The sequence below is a fragment of the Ambystoma mexicanum genome, chromosome 11 (genome assembly GCF_040938575.1).
Source record: "Ambystoma mexicanum isolate Mex_15411 chromosome 11, UKY_AmexF1_1, whole genome shotgun sequence".
Classification (NCBI taxonomy): Eukaryota; Metazoa; Chordata; class Amphibia; order Caudata; family Ambystomatidae; genus Ambystoma; species Ambystoma mexicanum.
In genome coordinates this window covers 1380330445-1380350443 of record NC_090934.1, presented here as the reverse complement: position 1 = coordinate 1380350443, position 19999 = coordinate 1380330445, and the positions used below count along the sequence as shown (strand labels likewise).

Genomic DNA, 19999 nt, shown 5'->3' with positions numbered 1-19999 from the left:
AAATCAGAGTACAGACTCAAACATCTGAACTCTGGAAGGACATATCCGAGATAAATCCCTGGCGTTTGACAATCAAGGAAGGATATTTATTCAAGAACAATTCAGTGGTCATTCCGACAAAAGAACTTCAACAGAAGGTAATGAATCTATGCCATGATACTCTTCACTCCGGCCATCGAGGGGTAACCAACACCTTCTGTCTTATACAAAGACAGTTCTGGTGGCCAGGGATGAAGTCCAGTGTAGTTCAATACATCAAGACCTGTGCAATTTGTAGTCAGAACAAATACAATAATCAGAGGCCGGCGGTTCTGCTTCTACAACCTACGTTGCCAACCAGACCCTGGGAAGTTATTGCCACTGACTTCATTGTTGAATTACCACCTTCCCGAGGATATACAACCATCATGGTAACCATTGACTTGTTCACTCATCTAGCTCATTTTACACCATTGTATAAACTACCATCTTCCTCAGAACTTGCTGGAATTTTCCTGGAACATATTTTTCGTCTTCATGGCCTCCCTTCCAAGATTATTTCGGATCGGGGACCTCAATATATTTCACAATTCTGGAAACATCTCTGTCGTGTTCTAGGGATCCAACGTGCCCTTTCCTCAGGCTATCATCCACAAACCAATGGGGCAACGGAACGAGTAAATCAAACCCTGGAACAATATCTTCGTTGTTTTGCCACCAAGGTTCAAGATGATTGGTCTCTCCTTATACCTTTAGCCGAATTCTCCTACAATAATTCAGATCATTCAGCTCTCAAGATCAGCCCTTTCTATTGCAGTCAAGGTTATCATCCGTCTGTTTTACCATCAGTTCTTCCAGAATCTACTCCGGTACCTACCCTTGACTCTTGGATTCAGACGCTGATCGACTTACAAAGAGAGGCCAAGGATCAGTTAGAACAGGCCCAGACTCGATCCAAAAGATATGCGGACTCTAAGAGAAGACCATCACCTTCCTATTCAGTTGGCGATCAAGTCTGGCTAGCCTCGAAACTGTTACCTCGACATCTATGACCAAACAAATTGGCTCCTCGCTATTATGGTCCATTTTCTATAAAGGAGATCATCAATCCTGTCTCCTTCCGATTTAAGCTCCCGGATTCCTGGAAGAAGATACATCCAGTCTTCCATACTTCCCTGTTGAAACCCTACGTTAGTTCTACTCGAAAACCCTTCAAACCCACACCTATTGTTGTGGACGACAAGTTGGAATATGAGGTGTCCAGGATATGTGATTCCAGGTATACAAGGGGTCGATTACAATATCTGGTCGAGTGGAAAGGCTACCCCCCTAGCGAGAGAACATGGGAACCAGTTTCTAATTTAAAGACCCCTCGTTTGCTCAGAAGATTCCATCTTATTCACCCAGGCAAGCCTGGAGGAACCAGTCTTCGAAGGGGGCATGCTGTCATGACCCAGCAAAATTGCCCCTTCTGGACCTCATAGTCATTGTCACGAAGGGCTTGTACTCCTTGTTCCTCCCAACATGGCTGTACCAAGCTCCGTGCTACGCACTAGCTTTCACGTCGTGGCACGTACTATAAATTGGTCATGCCCCTGCGGGTCCGCGCGTCTCAACGCTATCTTCGATAGTGACCCGACGTGTGTTTGCTCTCTACATTTGTTTCCTTGATCCTCTTACTTCCTTCCTTGCCTTTTTTCCTGTTCCTGGATTTCCCCCCTACATTGCTTGTTTATCGCTAATCCTGGACACCCTGGAACCACGAACATCCCGGAACTCTGAACGCGCTCTGCAACCTGATGAGGCTCGGGCGAGCCTATTCAAGACCCGAACCACCCACAGGAAGAGTCCTGCGGCCGAACAAGGGAGATCCCGATCACAGGTGAGACGGGGGGAGATTTACGACAACCTCCTCATAGTGCCTAGATTCAAACACACTAAAACAGGTGGAAGTAGTTTCCAGGTTAAAGCCGCTCAGAATTGGAACTCACTCCCACCCCCCTTAAGGGAAGACCTACCCTATCCACGTTTCAGATCTAACCTCATCCAATGGATCAAGGAAAATGACAACTAACCTAACTAGTCCCTACACACCTGCTGTTGTTATCGATTCATTTACACAATATTACCTACACCATCTGTTGCTATCTGCCCTTTGTACATAATGTTCCTAATGTTTTTGTCTAATATCTATAAACTGCATATATATGTCGCCTAACAGTTTCATATTCTGACATATTGTAATGGAATGTATTTTAACATAAACCTTACAGCATCGTAACCTAAGCTGAACAACCCTCTTTTGCCATCGGCGCCCTAATACCTTCGGGTCTGGTGCGCATAATAAATAAAAAAAACAAACAAACAAATTGCATTTGAACACACTGGCGTTGTTGCAACGTGTGACACGTGTGTTTTGTCACACTCTTTTGCATGTTCTATTTTATGACATGCATTTTACATGGATGGGGGACAGTAGTGATTCACATCTGGGTCTGCTTGTCAGTTCTGCCATGGCTAGGCTACGTGCCATCTGTGTGCTGGCATCTGTCATGTTTGTGGATGGTCCATGCCAGTCAAAGGATTCTGTGTGATGCAGGTGCTTTGAACCATGCAGCATGTATGTTGCTTTTTCTATTTTAGACTAATCAGTGTCTGCTTTCAGGGTCCCCTTCCACTTCATTGGCACTGCGTGCATGGCTGAGTTTGTGTCATGTGTGACATGTGTGATTAATGTATTGGATGTCAACATTGTAATGCCTATGTGTGTGGGCTATGCTGTTCATGTGTGTGCTCATGAATTCTTTTTCATTTTGTGCAGGTGATGAGGCACTGGGAGCAGTGGAGGAGGAGGAAGAGGAGGAGGAGATGGTGCAGGGGCAGGAGTACTCAGAGCCCCAACAAGGCACCAGTTGAGGATGCTGGGTGATGGTGCACGAGAATCCATTGCTCCTACAGACCATCCTGTCCACGGGTGTCTCTGAGTACACCTCTGAGGATCTCTATGGCTCAGGTGCTGAATCGGATATTGACACATATTTCCCGTCGCAGGTAAGTGTTTCTGGCAGGGATGCTGTTCTGTCCAACACACCTGCACCGGGGGTAGACCCCTCAATGGCCCATTCAGTGTTGGAATGTCCGCCTGTGGTGGTTACGGATGCAGGGTCACGCTCCACACTATTTACTCCTGTTCCTGGGGCAGCAGATCAAAGGAGGAATGCAGTCCTGCAGCCACAGGCAGTGCCAGCACAGCAAGGTGCACGTCTCCTTGGGCCCGAAAGGTGTCGTGTCCGGCAACGCGGTGGCCGTGCGCCACCAGGTAATACTGTGTGGGAGAATTTCACTTATGCAATTGCACAGCAACAGGGGGCATCATGTGAGATGATGGCTCAGGCCGTGGAAAGGGTGGCCACTTCCATTCTCCCCCAACGGGCTGAACTGGGGGCTCTACGCACAGCCATATCTGCAGAGGCACAGGCCCACAGGGATGCCCTGAGGGAAGATAACAGCTCCCTCAGAGGTACTCTGGGTGCACTTGAGATGGCCCGGAGTAGACAGGCAGAACAGCACATGGAGCAGCTAACACACAACATCTCGGCTGAGCTCCAGCAACCCAGGCAACCCGTGAGATCCATGCATCACGTGAGGCCTTGCAGGCAGAACTCTGTGCTAAACGTGAGGTGCTGCATGGGGATCTCCGGACCATCATTCTGCAAAACCAAACCTTTCAGACCTGCATGCTTGCTGCTATGGAGGAGCATGGCATGGCAGGGCTATGCGTGGTCAGCGTCCCGTATCACGCACACCTTCTCATATTGCACCAGAGGGTGACGACAGCGACAGCAGTTCTCCCACTATCGGCTAGCCGTGCAAGCCATGAGCCCATGAAGGGATTTTTTTTCTCAACATCCAGCATGTGGGTGTTGAGGTGCACCCTGCACCTCCTCCCTCCTGGGTGCCCCCGCCCCCCGTCGACCATGGCCATTTTTTATTTTTTTATTATTTTTATTTTTTCACTTTTTCTGTCTATTGTGCATTCATGTAACAGTGTGTTGCTTTGTGTGGCATCCGAAAGTATCCACTGGGTCTTCCAGCTGGGCCCATACAGGCTTGTCTTGTGTTTGTGTTTGGGGCTTGGGGTCCAGACACATATGCCACTCTTGCTTCCCCTTTCCATGGGTTTACCAGGAGGGCACCGTGTGACAGTAACTTAGGCAGAAGCATTGGGCTTCCATCAGTTGTGTGGCCAGTCTCAAGTCCAAACTGTGTATACACCCCTAGTGGGGATTCATGATGGTTTCTCCACTGCATGGTTGATATGTATATTGGTTTTAATATTGCTCATTATGCATATTTACATGTTGCTTCTTCATGTGTTACCTTGCCTGTCTCCATTTCAGGTGCAGTTCATGCTGTATGCAGTACCCTGCCACATTTACCTACCAGCAACACACTGAAGATGGAAGGGGTCCATGTGGTGGCTTTCTCAGATAGTGACACTTGGGCTACTGTGATTTTTCACTGTCTGACTTTGTCACCGTTGGGTCCTGTATTCATGATTTGTCATGCTGGTAAATATATGTTCATGTGTGCAGTTTCATTTTGATATATGAGAGGGAATTGTCTTTGGCCTGTTTCCATTTGTGACGGTGCACTTTGTGACAGTTGGGTCATGTGTTGTGCATTTATTTGGTTGCTTTCACATTGCATGCCATGGCATGGTGTGTGACATGGGGTTTGGGAGGGGTTAGGTGACATACCAGTATTTGGGTGTGCTGTTTTGCAAGTGGGTAGTCGATTATGCTGCATGAATGTGTGTCTGTTGGTCACACGACATTGGGTTTCTTTCAGTAGCTATGGATGCACACAATGTAGCACTTCCAGGGACACATTCTCAGGGTGGTAAGGTTGTGACAGTTGACTGTCGATTGTCACCTGGTATGTGCCAGGCCTTTGTGCACTCCGCAGGGGTGGAACTTTAGGTGAAAAATGTAGCCACAAGCTGGGTACAGGCTGCCTCGCCACGTGCCCCTTCCCCTCCCATGCGCAGCAGCCATGCGTGTGGTTGGAGATGTGGGGGCACCACCATGTCCACCTGTACGCCCCACCGGGTTGCAACGTTGTGCAGGACACATGCTGCCACAATGATCCTACACACTACTGGGGGCACATATAGTTGCTGGCCACCGCTTTCCGAATGTGCGCTCCACTATGCCCCGGGTTGCAATATGGGCCGCGTTGTATCTTACCTTGGGTGGTGTGGTGGGGTTCCATATTGGCGTCATCATGTAGGTGCTCAGAGGGTAGGCACTGTCCCCTGGGGAGGTGATAATGGTTGTGCGTTCTCCATTTCTCTGTGTGTGACATGCATGCATGTGCACAGGCATTTCTACTCACCAATGAGCCATGTGTAGCCATGCCTCCCAGCTTCCAGGTCCCGGTTTAGGGGTGACATTCTGAATATGAAACTGTCATGGGTGGACCCTGAATAGTTTGCGTAGACAGAGGTGATTATTCCCTTGGCATCTCATACCACATGCACGTTGATGGAATGCCAGTGCTTGCGGTTGCGATAGATGTGCTCAGTGACCCTAGGTGGGCGTAGAGCCACATGGGTGCAATCAATGGCACCAAACACTTTGGGGGAAGTGTGCCACCCCGTAAAAGTCCTGGACCATGGCCTGCCTTTCTGCGGGTGTTCTGGGCATGTATATGTGTCTGCGGACTGAGGGGCGTGCAGTCATGATTGCCAAGATGCAAATATAGGTGTATCCCACCCGTAAAGAAAAAAATAAAGTAAAGCTCGTTCTAGAAAACACCCTGCTGTTGCTTAGCGGGTATCACTTGTAAGTCTTCAATCATCCAGACCGGTTATTTAAGAGTGTCTAAGGACAGTTGAAGATATTTGAGAGGGAACACATGCTCTGTACAAAGTTAAAGCAATTGTCATATATCAGGACTGTGCAAATTAATAAACAAATAAACAGTGATAAATCATATGGTGTTTTAATTAACTTGTGCTGAGAAAAAGAAAACATGTTTGACTTAACAATACAATATTTCAAAGAGATGTCCCTAAATAAAAAACCTCAAACAGTACAATGGACAAATTAAATCATGTTGCATTTCAATGTAGTCATGAATCAACATACAAAAACAAATACAAAACAAAACACAAAGAATGAGTAAATTGAAAGACTTGGTTCAATTCCCAATTGTACACTTAAAATAAGGTGTTGTGAAATTTTCCCTGTGTAACTGAGTGTCTGTTATTTGCTTGGTGAAAAACAGAGAGTTCTGATTTAGGATAGTGTCCTTAGGCTAAGTTAGGCCTATATCCAGGCCTTCGGATAAAAGAAATCTTTGCCTACGTGGGGCTTGATAACAAACCAAACTCTTCAAGTTTCGGCGGTCATTAAATACAATTGGCCCACCTTCATCAGGGCGTCAGTTTGGAGACCCTGCTGGTACTTGTATCCCAAGTTTCGAATCGTGTCTGGAATGGAGCACAAAGCAGTCCTTGGACTTAATCGCTGTGTGGTCTGTAATTCTGTAGTGCATCGGGTGCTTGTGTGCACCTGCAGGTGATGTTGCTTCTGTTGGTATCCCCTTCATGCTAAATGGAGCTACCTGGGGGTCTTTTGAGGCTTAAAGGCTGAAGTGGTACAGAATAGGCTGGCGTGCTGGAAACATCTATTCCTGTAGTGGGGAGTTGGAAAAGGCGCTCAACTCCAGCTGTTTTGGCTGGCGTGAAAGGTTGGCTCTTGAGGGAATTTTTGATCGTGGTTGTGATGTCACCACTGATCTCTGTTCCTAGAACCGGACTGTAATGGAGCTGCCAAGCCGTAACTCCTATGTACTGCACGAATGGGACTCGAGGCTAAAACTCATGATTGCCAACACCTGGTGTAGGCAGCGTGACTGTGTGGGCTGTGAGGTGCCCCCAACTATGGCAGTTATCCGCTGAAATGACCCAGTGGCCAAAATAATGCAGTACATTGAGCACCTTTTCCAAGGAGCTCGGTGCTTGTGAGCACAGGGTGGGTGATGTGAGGTCATCCTCCCACTCAGCGACCAGGTCTAGGATGATATGGGTTGGACTCCTGCACCTGCCATAGACCTGGTCATCAGGCATCCCAAAAAGGCTGTTCCTGGGTAAATAAATGCAGGGCCTGGCTATCCTCTCCCTCCTGCAGTGTTCCATGACCACTGCTGCGTGGAACGGTACATTCATCGTAGCGGTATGAGCTTGTTTGTCGTTTGCTGTTTGCGTGCACTTTTATGCTGCGCGGGGGTGCTTATGCCAGCTTTCGCCTGGCATACATGTTTATGGCTTAGCCTGTCTTTTGGGGCACGTGGGTTTCCCCTGTTCGATTCCATGAATACGTGTTGTTAGCGTGCGTGTGGATGTTGCGATGTTTTCGCTGTGCTACTTCCGCCACAATGCCCACATTTTCGCGTGTTGTTCCCCATTCCGCGTGATCGGCCGCCTTTTTAGGTGTGTGCGCTAGGCGGTATGCGCCTTCACTGGGCGTCTGACACACAACCTTTGGGATGTCGCAATGACGTGTGAGCCACGTGCGGATTCGGGCGCAGGTCCCAGGTAAGCCATGCGCAACGCCTTCCATGAATCGGGAAACAGGTGCTTTCGCGGGTTTCGCACACGTTCGCTACAATTTTCACGCTTGCGCCCCTGTTTTCAGCGCACATTAATTCCATGAATTACCCTCTTAAAAGGGTCAGGCACAATCTCACTGGGAACAGGAGTGAGCTCTGGCCGAATGGTCCACTAGCACCCCATCACCCCCTGCATGCAGCCCAGTTTACTGCATTAGATAAAATAAAATGGTCTCCCTTATGTCCGTGCTTTCTGCGCCTGCTAATTGGGTCTGGGCACAGGAGTAAGTACACACCTTCTTGAGTATTTCCCTTCTCTGATTCTAAAGTATTTTCGGATGCTCATTCTGCAAAGCACAAGTGTGCACAGGCGATGCACACCCATATTAAGAGCTAATTTACACTTCATGTTCCCTGCTTTAAAGGAAAGCACTAGGAGCCTCAGTAGAAAGACTATGCTGCCAAAATGAAGAAAAAAAATAAAGCCAAGTAATTGTAATATTTCCAGCTCAGAGGCAAGCGGTAGGATATCACGGGGGATCTGTGCAAAGGGGTTTAACATTTTTATTTCAGAATTCACAAATGTTACTCACCTCCTGTTATTATGCTACAGGAGACTCCCTATACAACCAGCTGTTTTTGGCTGAGAATACAGCCTCGAACCATAGGAGCAGACATACCTCAATATGAATCCCCACACTACGAGCACCTTCGGGTACTGTACCTCAGGGGTAGAACAGTATTGGATACTAGCACAATACCTTCCGAAGATGGCTGACAATTAGGACTTATGTTAAACACTAGACACGAGATCTAAGACTCCAGATCCACGTGACACGAAGACACGGTTGCCACACAACGAAGAGCCAGAAGTGGACCACCACAGAGCGCTGCAAACGATACTACAAGGTAAGCAGCCTGCAGATATTTACTGCGAGTCGCAACTATTGAAGAGCGCTCTACGCGAGCATCCATGCGGAGTTTTACATGACCAAGTAACACTACGATTCTCTGCTCCCTCCAGTCTGAATCAGTACTTTGCGAACAGCTACAGCTGGCAGAAGGCAACATATCGCAAGATCCCACCTTCAATGGAAGAGCGAATACCCAACCCTGACTTAAGGGATTGAGGTTAGTTCAAAGACTTTATTATGACACAGCATGAATTTTACCAGCGCTTCCTCATCTGACTGCCCTCTCTTTGAAGCAGAAAAGAAGCCACGTATATCAATCAAGAGTATAAACCAGTACCCCTATGAGCCCTACGCAGAGGACCTTTTTGCACCCAAGTCGGCATATTTAGGAATACACAACAGACAGGACACAGGTATGAATTTCAAATTGTGCCGAACAAACCTCAGTGCCCGATATCCATCTCTTGAATTGCACCATGACACACGCTTATTTATAAGAACCAGGACACATCGCTGTGCTTTCTGTTCCCTGTCTGATTCAGCATCCTAGTCAATGCACGCCTCTACAAACATACAGAGCCAGGCTTAACGTGAGTGAGTCTCAGTACACTCTCACCGAACTACTTTCACCTCCAAGCACCACCTGCCAATGGCTAGAATGTCACTGTAATTTTACACTCAGTTCTGCGTGCACACTTTTTTTCCCTAGCTTTCTGCCTGATCATTCTCAATCGGGTTTTGAGCACCTTTTGGTGAGGGCTATTTGGTTTATAGACTCGGGTGGTAAACAAACCATCCGCTCGTTCTTTTTCTTACCAGTTTTTCCGAATCAGGAGATAGTGGGCAACACATAATTTTCAACAATTACCTTCTGACGTTATGCAGAAGAGCCCACAGACAAGTAATACTCCTGTACTTTTGTTCCTCAGGGATTGTTCCCAACTCTTCTCTCCTTGGTCCTGAGGAAGGCAGAACCATTCTGTTAATTACCACCGAAACATATCCAGCCAGGCGTGACAAGTGATACATTCCACTATAGGCTGAGGGTCTCTTATTCTTAGCACTAGAGACTGACGTAGAGCCCTGAGCCATTCAACTTACTTAATGGGCGAGATCCTTTAATTTTACTGAAGAAAGCCCTTCAAATTACCCAATGGGCGAGTTTTACTAATAAGAAGCACATTGATATTGTTTTGTACTGTGTCTTTTTTGAGGTTGCTCCTATTTTCTTTGCAAATTTTTATGTACTTTTAACACTGTATGATTTTGTGATTGTTTTCAACAAATTGGATATTATTGTGATTTTTCTGTTTGTTTTGTTTTTAGATATTGATAATGTACATCTGACCAATGAATATTAAAAATATGTTTTTTCCTTTGGTTGATATGTAAATCGTAAAGAAGATTAATTGTTCTTTTGAAAGATGTTCATGTCACTGGATCTAACATGACAGGCATTGAAGAAAACAAATGCCCAAATACCACCATGCCTTAGTTAGAATAATGGGGATGTATTTCCCCAGTAAATAACTTTCTTTTTGGGGCAGGATTTTGTGTTGCAATTTTTTATTTTTTCCCCAGTCCCAATTTAAGTAGGGGATAGTCCTTAATTAGTGTACACCATACTACCAGGTCAGCTGTAAAGTGGAGGATCTACCTCTAGCAAAAAGCTAGAGGTAAATTTGCTGCGTTACCACTGAAAACGGGTAAAATCAGTGGAATTTCTGCCGGCGGGAATTCTGCCGAAATCCCCATAGAGTCCCTTGGACTACAATAAATAGGAACTAAGGAGACCTACCATCACTTGTAATCCACCTGTAATTCTGCCAGACCAAGTGGTTGTAACAGTAAATACGTTTGGTGGTATTTTGTTAGATTTACCATTGACATACAATCAAACATGTAATGAGGCCCATTGTGCATAGTACCAAGATACTTGTTTGTGTCAAACAATAACAACACACGTGTCTGAATCATGCAGGCTCTTCTGGGTTGTATGTAAGTCTGAAAGGTAAACAGCATTAGGTAAGGTAGTTTGCCACAATCACCATGCATTCCATGTCTGGTGTGAATAAATTACCCAGTCCTGGCTTTTAGATGCACATCATATTACATTCTGCTACATATAGTCCTGAATGTTTAATATGTAGATTAATGCAAAATACCCGGTTATATAAATGTCAAGACTAATACAACATAAAATGAAAACTCTGTTTAGGGATATTTTTAAGAAACATGAGTGTGCCTGAAGTAGTGAAGTTAGGCGAGAAAAAGTGGATTGTGTTTTTTCCTGCATTACTACCATTGAGAAGCTTAAGCAATGTCATATTCAGCAGTTTATTTGCACGTACTTACCTGCTCTGCGTCAGAAGAGAACACATGCATACGCTTGAATGCTGGTAGGGACGACTCTTTCTGTTCTCTTGATAAAATTAATATCATTGTATTTTTTTATTTTTTTATTATGCATATAGTTATAAACTTTAGCACACAGATACAAACAAAGAAAAACATAAAAAGGAAAAATCATTATCACTACATAAATTCTTATACACATTATTCTCCAGCATTGGATCTTTCATAGATTCAGATGCTTGAATATTCCCCGTCGTCAGACTGGGAATCCTCAGTGATAAAAACAATTATTATTATTTTTTTAATATACACACATTGCTACATAGCAATGCATGTACATAGCCCATTATGGCCTATGAGCCACTCTATTGTGTAGTCCCTCCACCTCACTTTGGTCCTTTACGGCCCCAACCAATGAGGTGGCAGGGCTTAAGCTCCGCCCCCAACAGCCATCTTCAGATTTTTCACCGCAGTCTAACAGACATTGGGAATCCTCAAGTTCTCTGAGCTCTTCAATTTTTTTTCTACTTTTTGTGTGAAATATATTTTTCAAATATATTCTACTTTGTTCCCCTGCTTAGGGGCTTTGGTCTCAGATATTTTTTGGGACAAATAGCTGTTGTTTTTGACCCAAAATCATTGTGTAAACCTTCTCTTCAGAATGGCTGCATCTCAGGCTGTCAAGAAGCCTTCCCTGTTCAGGGACTGCACGAGGTGCAAGAAGAAGTTAGTTTACATGAAGGACCCCCATGAACATTGCATTTACTGCTTGTATCCACATGACATTCAGAAATGCAATATTTGCAAGACCTTTTCCAGTAATACTCTTCAGGATAGGCACAGAAGACTTCTTTTACATCTAGAAGCCAGGGATCAATCTTCGGACGAAGAGTCTGTCAGAACAGCTCCTTTCCACTCCAGCATTCCATCTGAGAGGCAAACTTCGAAGAGAAGGTCTTCTTCAGTGGAAAGGAGTTCCTCTCCCATTGCCAAAAGTAAGAGGAAGCTGGAGTTAATACCCTTTCTACCTCCACTGGACTCCTCGAGCCAGAAGAAGTCACATTCATCAGCAAAAGCTAACTCCAAAGGTAAGGAGGAGTTTGCAAAGAACTGGGGGAGGGGGGCATTCGTCGATGGGGAAACCATCCCAGAGCGATGGGAAGGATAAAGGCCCGTTGTCGTCCAGACCGTCGACGAAAACCTCATCAACGACGATTACACATAAGACATCGTCTACGGCAAGATCCTCGTCATCGGATTTATCATCCACGAAACAGTCATCGACGAAGGAAACACACCATTCATCCACGAAACGCTCATCCATGGAGCACTCATCGACGGGGGAGCGACCATCCAAAACACATTTGCTGATGAAACACTCGTCGACGGGAGAGCGACCATCCAAAACACATTTGTCGACGGAACTACCATCGGCGGGATGCTCGTCAACGAAGGTACCATCGACCACAACACTGTCAGCGGAACCGTAAGTTCCTGCACCCACTGAGGAATTGGAGCATGAGGTGCCTTCCGCTCAAGCCATGACACCTGTCATTGAGGACAGTTTCCTTGAGGCTGCTGAAGCTGCTGAACCTATGTTAGCACAAGTTTCTCCTTTGGGGGACATGGCAGAGTTTCCTGATGTAATTCTCCAGGTGGAATTTTCAGTTGCAGAAGTGATGGAAGAACGACCTTGTCCTTCCCCTAAGCAGCAAAGTCCCCCTTGGCAGCCTTCTAAGGAAGAGGCAGACTATCCTCATGACCCCATACTTAAGTTGTCCATACAGAGGATCATGGATGAGTTCTACAGGCGTATAAGGGAGCAGAGCAGGCCGGCTGATTCCATAGAACCGGAAACCCGTCGGAGAGACACGTCTCCAATTCCAGGCACATCAAGAAGTTCACCTCACGGGAGTAGATCTCAAAAGAGAGCACGATCACCTGCGCCTGCTCGAAGGTCTAGGAGCAGGACTCGCAAGGCTTCACCGACAAGGTTCCCATCACCACCATCATCGCATAGACCCCGATCTCCGGATAGGGATCCAACAATGGTGCCGTCTTCCATTTCAGTCTCAGATTGGCAGGAGGATCCTTTTAGAGAATTCTCTGATCCAGAAGAAGGCGAGATTACACAGGAGCCTGACGCAGCCAGAGAGATTCCCTAGGTGATGCTTCACCTCCGGATGATCTGGTTTCTTTCCACACCATAATAGGCAAGGCTGCAGAATTGTTCAAAATTCAGGTTACATCAGAGGAAAAGAAATTGGTGCTTTATACGCACAGGGACAAACGCAGGAGGAGGGTGACCACCATTCCTCTCCTCGACACCATCTGGAAGTCCGGATCCAAGATCTTGTCTACACCCTTGTCTAATCTGGCTCTGGTGTCCATGCCAGAGAAGAAATATAAAGCACCCGAGTCTGCACCGCTTTGTCTGAGACGTCATACAAAACTGTACTCTGTTATCACGGTTGCAGCAGGGAAGAAGCTTGCCAATCCCGCTTCGCCGCTGTCAGCACCACCGGACAAGGACGGGCGTAAGCTAGAAGCCATGTGCAGGAAGGTATCAGCTTTGGCGTCGTTTACCATCAGAGTGGGTAATGCGCTGGCCATGACTGCAAGATTTGAATGCAAGCTTTGGCTCTGCATGTCCAAATTGGCTAAGCAGTTACCACCAGAGCTCCAGGAAGAGGCTAGATCGATAATCGCTGATGGTAAAGCAACCTCGGATCATATGATCAACGCAGCGGTTGATGTGGCCGAATCAGGCTTCAGACAGATGGCCCATGGCACAGTACTCCGAAGACAGGCCTGGATGAAGGCTACTAATTTCAGGCCTGAAGTCCAAGCGCAGAAATTGGACATGCCCTTTGATGGACAAGAGCTCTTCGGAAAGAAAATAGACGACCACCTGAAGGGAATCAAATCAGACACCGACACAGCCCGAGCCATCAGTTCTTTAAAGGATAAGGATAAGGACCGTCAGTCTTTTCTCCCTTTTAGAGGCTCATCTTCTAAGTACAGAGGGTACGGCTGCTCCTCTTACGGTCAGAAGGCGCAAGGTAGCACGTACCAAGAGAACAAGTATAAATCCTCCAACAGATACTCCCATAGAAGAAAGCGTGGCTCTGCCCAGGGGAAGTCACAAAGCAAACAAAACCGACTATCCGATTCTTTCCCCTCAACGTCACACCCCGGTGGGGGGGAAGGGTAAACCAGTTCTTCCAACGCTGGCAGTCAATTACATCGGACAAATGGGTGTCGCAGGTGATCCGAGAGGGTCACACCTAAGAATTTTTAGACCAACCTCCTTCCCTGCCTCCAACTTCGCGCAGGGTGCATATGTTAAGGCGGGTCATGTCCGAAGTTCAAAAAGTGCTCCAGAAAGCAGCGGTAGAGCCGGTGCCGTACCCCCAGAGGGGAAAGGGTTACTACTCCCGCTTCTTCCTCATCAAAACGAAATACAGTCAATGGAGACCCATATTGGACCTTAGGGCACTCAACAAATATATCAAACTCATAACATTCAAGATAGAAGCTTTGCAAGGAATGCTTCCATGGTTAAACAAGCACGACTTCTTAGCCACTTTAGACTTGGAGGATGCATACTTCCATATACCAATCCATCCAGCTCCATATACCAATCCATCCAGCAATTCCTCAGGTTCACTGTGGGAGAGCTTCATTTTCAGTTTCGAGTGCTCCCGTTTGGGCTGAAATCGGCACCAAGAGTTTTCACAAAATGCTTGGCACCAGTAGCTACAAAACTCAGGAGGACAGTAACGGAAGTCTTCCCATACTTGGACGACTGGTTGATAAAAGCATGTTTCGCCGCAATGGCACGCTCAGCAGTTTTAAGGACTATCAACCTCCTAAAAGAGTTAGGTTTCTCCATTAACAACACAAAGTCCTGCCCCGTTCCCAGCAAGACAGATCTCTTCCTGGGCGCCGAGTTCGATACCAGCATTCCCAGGGTGAGACCATTGGCAGAGAGGGTAGCAGCGATTCTAAGCTCAGCCTCGTGCTTCCAGGAGCGAGAGAGAGAGACATCTGTACTCTCTTACAAATCCCTTCTGGGCATGATGTCCTCGTGCATATTCCTCATACCAAATTGCAGGCTTCGCATGAGACCGGTTCAGGAGGCCCTGGACCACCAATGGAAACCAGCTCTCGGATGTTGGGAGGACGTCGTCCAGATTCCATCGACGTTACACAAGGCTCTTCGATGGTGGAATGTTCCGCGGAATCTTCTACAAGGGATGCCCTTTCAAGCACCGACATCGACCCTTCTGCTGAGGACGGGCGTGTCATTATCAGGTTGGGGCGCTCACCTTGCGGACCTCCAAACCAAGGGCACTTGGTTAGCACAAGAGTCCCAACTCCACATCATTGTTTTAGAGCTCAGGGCCATAAGGTGGGCGCTGAAGGCTTTCCTGCTTGTGGTAGCTGGACAGGTTCCTACAGTCCAGACAGACAACACAACATCCATGTACTACACAAACAAGCAGGGAGGCACGAGGTCAGAGATCCTGTCACAAGAAGCCCAACAGCTATGGGCATGTGCCTTGCACCACGGAGTGGAGATCAAGGCAGAGCATCTTCCGGGGGTGGACAATGTCCTAGCGGACAAACTAAGCAGAGAATACATGTCGTCTCACGAGTGAGAGCTGGACAAAAAGGAAACCCAACGGATGTTTGCCTTATGGGGCCATCCGCAGATCGACCTTTTTGCCACCAAGGACAACAAGAAGTGCCGAAGGTTCGCCTCGAGGTACCCGGGGTATAAATCACTGGGAGACGCTTTCTCAGTGGCTTGGACTGGAAAGTTCCTTTATGCCTTTCCCCCATTCCCCTCATTGCGAGGGCACTACGCAGTCTGAAGGAACAGAATTGTTCAATGATCCTAATTGTGCCGGATTGGGCGCGACAAGTCTGGTACTCCACTCTGAAGCATCTATCCCGACGGCCCCCGATTCGCCTCAAGGCGCAACAATATCTGTTGACGCAACAGAACCTCAAGGTCCTCCACCACGACCCGAGGAGCCTATCACGCAAGGCATGGTTCCTGAGTAGCGTAAACTGATGAATCTGAAGCTACCATCAGAATGTTGGGATATTATCAGGGCCGCGAGAGCCCAGTCGACACGAGTCACCTACACCAGGAAGTGGACTCGATTTTCCAAGTGGTGCAAGAGATCTGCCATCGATACTCTCACTGTTTCGGTTGACCAAGTTCTACCCTACTTATTGTGCCTGCCTAAAACAGGGCTTTCATTGTCCTCCATCAAGGTCCATCTATCAGCCATAGCGGTGTACACAACAACTCCGGAGATGCAATCCTTGCTCTCTTTTCCGGCGGTTAAAGTCTTTCTGAAAGGGCTGATGCGTACTTATCCTCCTACGCCCATGCCAGTCCCGAACTGGAGCTTGAACGCCGTCTTGACAGCCCTCATGGAATCTCCCTTCGAACCTATACACAGATGCAACCTGAAGTTCTTGTCTTGGAAAACAGCCTTTTGATAGCCATAACATCAGCCAGAAGGATCAGTGAGTTGCAAGCTTTGTCGTCTGAACTGCTGTTTACTTTGTTCCAGAGGGAACGCGTCATCTTAAGCCACATCCTAAGTTCCTTTCCAAGGTACTGTCTGAAAGGACACTCACTGAGCGCATTGTTTTGCCAACTTTTTTCCAGAATCATGCTTCTGAAGCAGAAAGAGCATTACATTCTCTGGACGTTGCAAGAGTTTTGAAGTTTTACTTGCAGAGAACTAAGGAGTTCCGCTTCTCAAACCGACTGTTCATTGCCTTCTCTGGCCGTACCAAGGGACAGCATATCTCCAAACAAAGTCTGGCACGCTGGGTTTCGTCCTGTATCACCCACTGCCATCAGATGAAAGGTGACCCTCTAACTAGACCGCCATCAGCGCACTCCACTAGAGGGAGGGCGGCGTCAACAGCATTCCACGCAGGGGTGGCTTTGAAGGACATATGCAGAGCCGCCACACGAAGCACTCTGCACACGTTCGTGAAACACTACTGCCTGGCTGAAGATACCAACAAAGAAACTGCAGTTGGATAGGCAGTGCTCCGCCATCTCTTTGCATAAGGTGGGACCAGCCACCTTTTCCCACCTTTCCCGGAGTATGTAACCGTTGTGTTGCTGCATGGTAAAGGTTTGATCAGAAATATGTTTTTTCTGTATTTATGCATATATGTTTATGATGGCGGCATGTTTTAACTGCTTGGTAGTCTATTCAAGCATCTGAATCTATGAAAGATCCAATGCTGGAGAAGTCTTAGTTACGTACCTGTAACTGTATTTCTACAGCATTGGTATCTTTCATAGATTCACATGCGCCCGCCCGCCTTCCTTGAGAGGCTGCTCCTATGCTCAGCATCCATCATACTGTAGTCTCTACGGTTCAAAATCTGAAGATGGCTGCCTGGGGCGGAGCTTAAGCCCTGCCACCACATTGGTTGGGGCCACAAAGTACCAAAGTGAGGTGGAGGGACTACACAATAGAGTGGTTCATAGGCCATAATGGGCTATGTACATGCATTGTAGCAATGTGTGTATATTAAAAAATAATGTAATTAATATATTTATCACTGAGGATTCCCAGTCTGATGACGGGGAATATTCAAGCATGTGAATCTATGAAAGATACCAATGCTGGAGAAATACAGTTACAGGTAAGTAACTAAGACTTACATTCACAATCTATTTCATGTCTCAATTACCATACTGAGCCATTTACACAGTAATAATATACATTAAAAACATCACTCACAGATCAGATTTACACCTACTAAAATCATCTGGAGAGGAGCGCCTGCTAACTTTTAAAAAATATTTGCAAGGAAATTGGGGTCGGTCACCCTGAGTTACCTGGGGGCAACCAGACATGGACTCCCTGCTCACTGTGCTCAGAGAGGCACAACTTCACCTCACTGATGAGGCCCAACAAGGCTGAAACACGTGTATGGGGTTGCTGTTGGTACTCTTGTTTAGAGAGGAACTGCCATAGCATTTCTGTGCTGGGCTGCCCACGTGGGCGGGACAAAGACTGATATGCAAATGTATATTTCCCATCTGTGAAAGGTACAGTGAGCAAAAAGCGTGTGCTGCAAACTCTCATCCCAGAACAGGTTATCATGCCATGTTCTTTCTAGAGATGAGCGCCTGCTACATTTTTTGAAATAAAATCATTACTTGTCTTCAAGTTTCTTAGCAGCAATTTTCCACACCTGTATAACAGCAATTATTAGACCCTTGCTGTATCCAGACACATATCTCATCCAAAATTGACAAGAATGTATACTTCCTAGATCTTCAACATGTTTACTGTAGTATTGTATATGTGTAATTATCATAGCACTGCAAGAAGTCAATACATGTCTTATGTTTCAATCTGTAAATTATTCAAAAAAAGTCGACAGGTGCGATCCTCTTTTGGAATCTGAAAACACGCACCTGTTATGTCTAAGAGCTCAAGTTTATTCAATCTAGGGAGCATAAATGTTCGTCTTAAAATTGTAGAGGGAGCAATCTTTAAATAATCTTGGGTTTTTTTGTAAATAAAGCCCATCTATGCAAAAGCCGCAGGTGATTTCAATTTACTAACTTTCGCATGGCTTTTAACCTAATCCCATTTAAAGGACCCTTCCTCCCACCTTGGTATCCAACCAATTAATTCAAAAAGATCCTCTCTGTTTTTTGACTAATTCCAGAGTACGACTTTTGTGTTGTATCAAGGCCAACCTTACAACATTTAATAGGGAATCATCGAAGGCATACATTAGCTTTATAAATAGCTCTTCAGATGAGCCCCACCTCCAGTCTAAGTGCTTCTATTGTAGTTGATATGGTAGCCCCAGGATCATTCTCCAAATTGCACCTTGTGTTTTATCAGCCCGTAGGGTATAATCCTTATATGATGTCTCCAAGGCATACAGCAGCAATGGAACAAGCGTCTGCTTGTATACATTTAACGTATCTAAAAGACTAAACCAGGGTCGGACTGGGACAAGAAATAGGCCCGGTCACCCAAAAAAAAGTGGCCCACCCCTCGCCTCAAAAAAGTGGCCCACCCCTCGCCTCACGACCTATGACCTCTGATGACATCACCGGAAGTGATGTCATTTGACCCCACCCCAAAGTGACATCCCGGGAAGCGATGAAACACAACCTTTCACCCCTTGACAAAACAGGAAGTGGCATCAAATAGCATTGTTCCTTAGTACACTAAATTACTGTGAATCCAAGCAGACGTCCAAGGCCAAATGATAACGTGTTATTGTTTAGCACTTACGCTTAAGCTCTTTTTTATAGAACAAATATGCATACAATATCACCCAACCTGTGTTGGTACTCATTTATCAACCGAAGAAGGATGAAAGGCTTTTTGAATAAAGAAAAAAATAATTTGAAAACAAAAATATTTTTTTCAATTTTATTTTCTTCCAAACCGGCCCAGGCATGGCCAGAAACCGGCCCCCACTCCACAGGGGCGATTTCGTCCCAGCCATGGTCCGAAAGGCCGAGGGGGCAATCCGACCCTGGACTAAACCCACCTGTTTTTATTTTGTTTAACTGCGTTATTGCAGACAAAAGTATTCTTGACCTTCTTTTCTTTAGTAAGAGTTCACTATTCAGGCTCACCTCCATTTCATAGCCCAGATAGGTATAGATAAATACTATGGACACATCACCCAAATTAAGCCTACTTCTTTTATGATTAGAGACTTTTTTTACCAAACACCATACATTGTTTTTTTTCATAGTTTAGGTCAGCCCATTTTCATCTGCCTAGTCAAGCATGGCTTGCGTTCTATGGAATAAGCCAATAAGTACTATGAAACACAGTGAAATCCTCAGCATATCCTAGGCAACTGATTTTCCTAGTGCCAAGCCTTGGAAAAGTATTCTTGACTAATGCCAATGTGCTACCAATATCCACACAATAAAGATTAAACAGGAGGCGAGCCAGAACACAACCTTGTCTGACTCCCCTCCTGATAGAGATAGTATCCAAATGTTCCCCCAATCCATTTAGTCATACTCTGGCCTTATTATCACAATACAGAAGCTGACACGCATACAGTAAATCATTGGACAGGCCCATTTTCTCCAA

General features: G+C 46.2%; 1 protein-coding gene and 1 long non-coding RNA gene across 2 annotated transcripts in view; one reads left to right on the top strand and one right to left on the bottom strand.

The window, feature by feature from the left end:
* The window catches only part of PDE8A (phosphodiesterase 8A), a 1868130-nt gene that overhangs the window by 1571320 nt on the left and 276811 nt on the right, over positions 1-19999 (bottom strand). The gene's annotated exons all lie outside the window — the stretch shown is intronic.
* On the top strand, positions 8451-8727 carry LOC138504858 (uncharacterized). The gene is made up of 2 exons (XR_011280014.1): positions 8451-8505; positions 8621-8727. It is a non-coding gene; the product is annotated as an uncharacterized lncRNA (long non-coding RNA).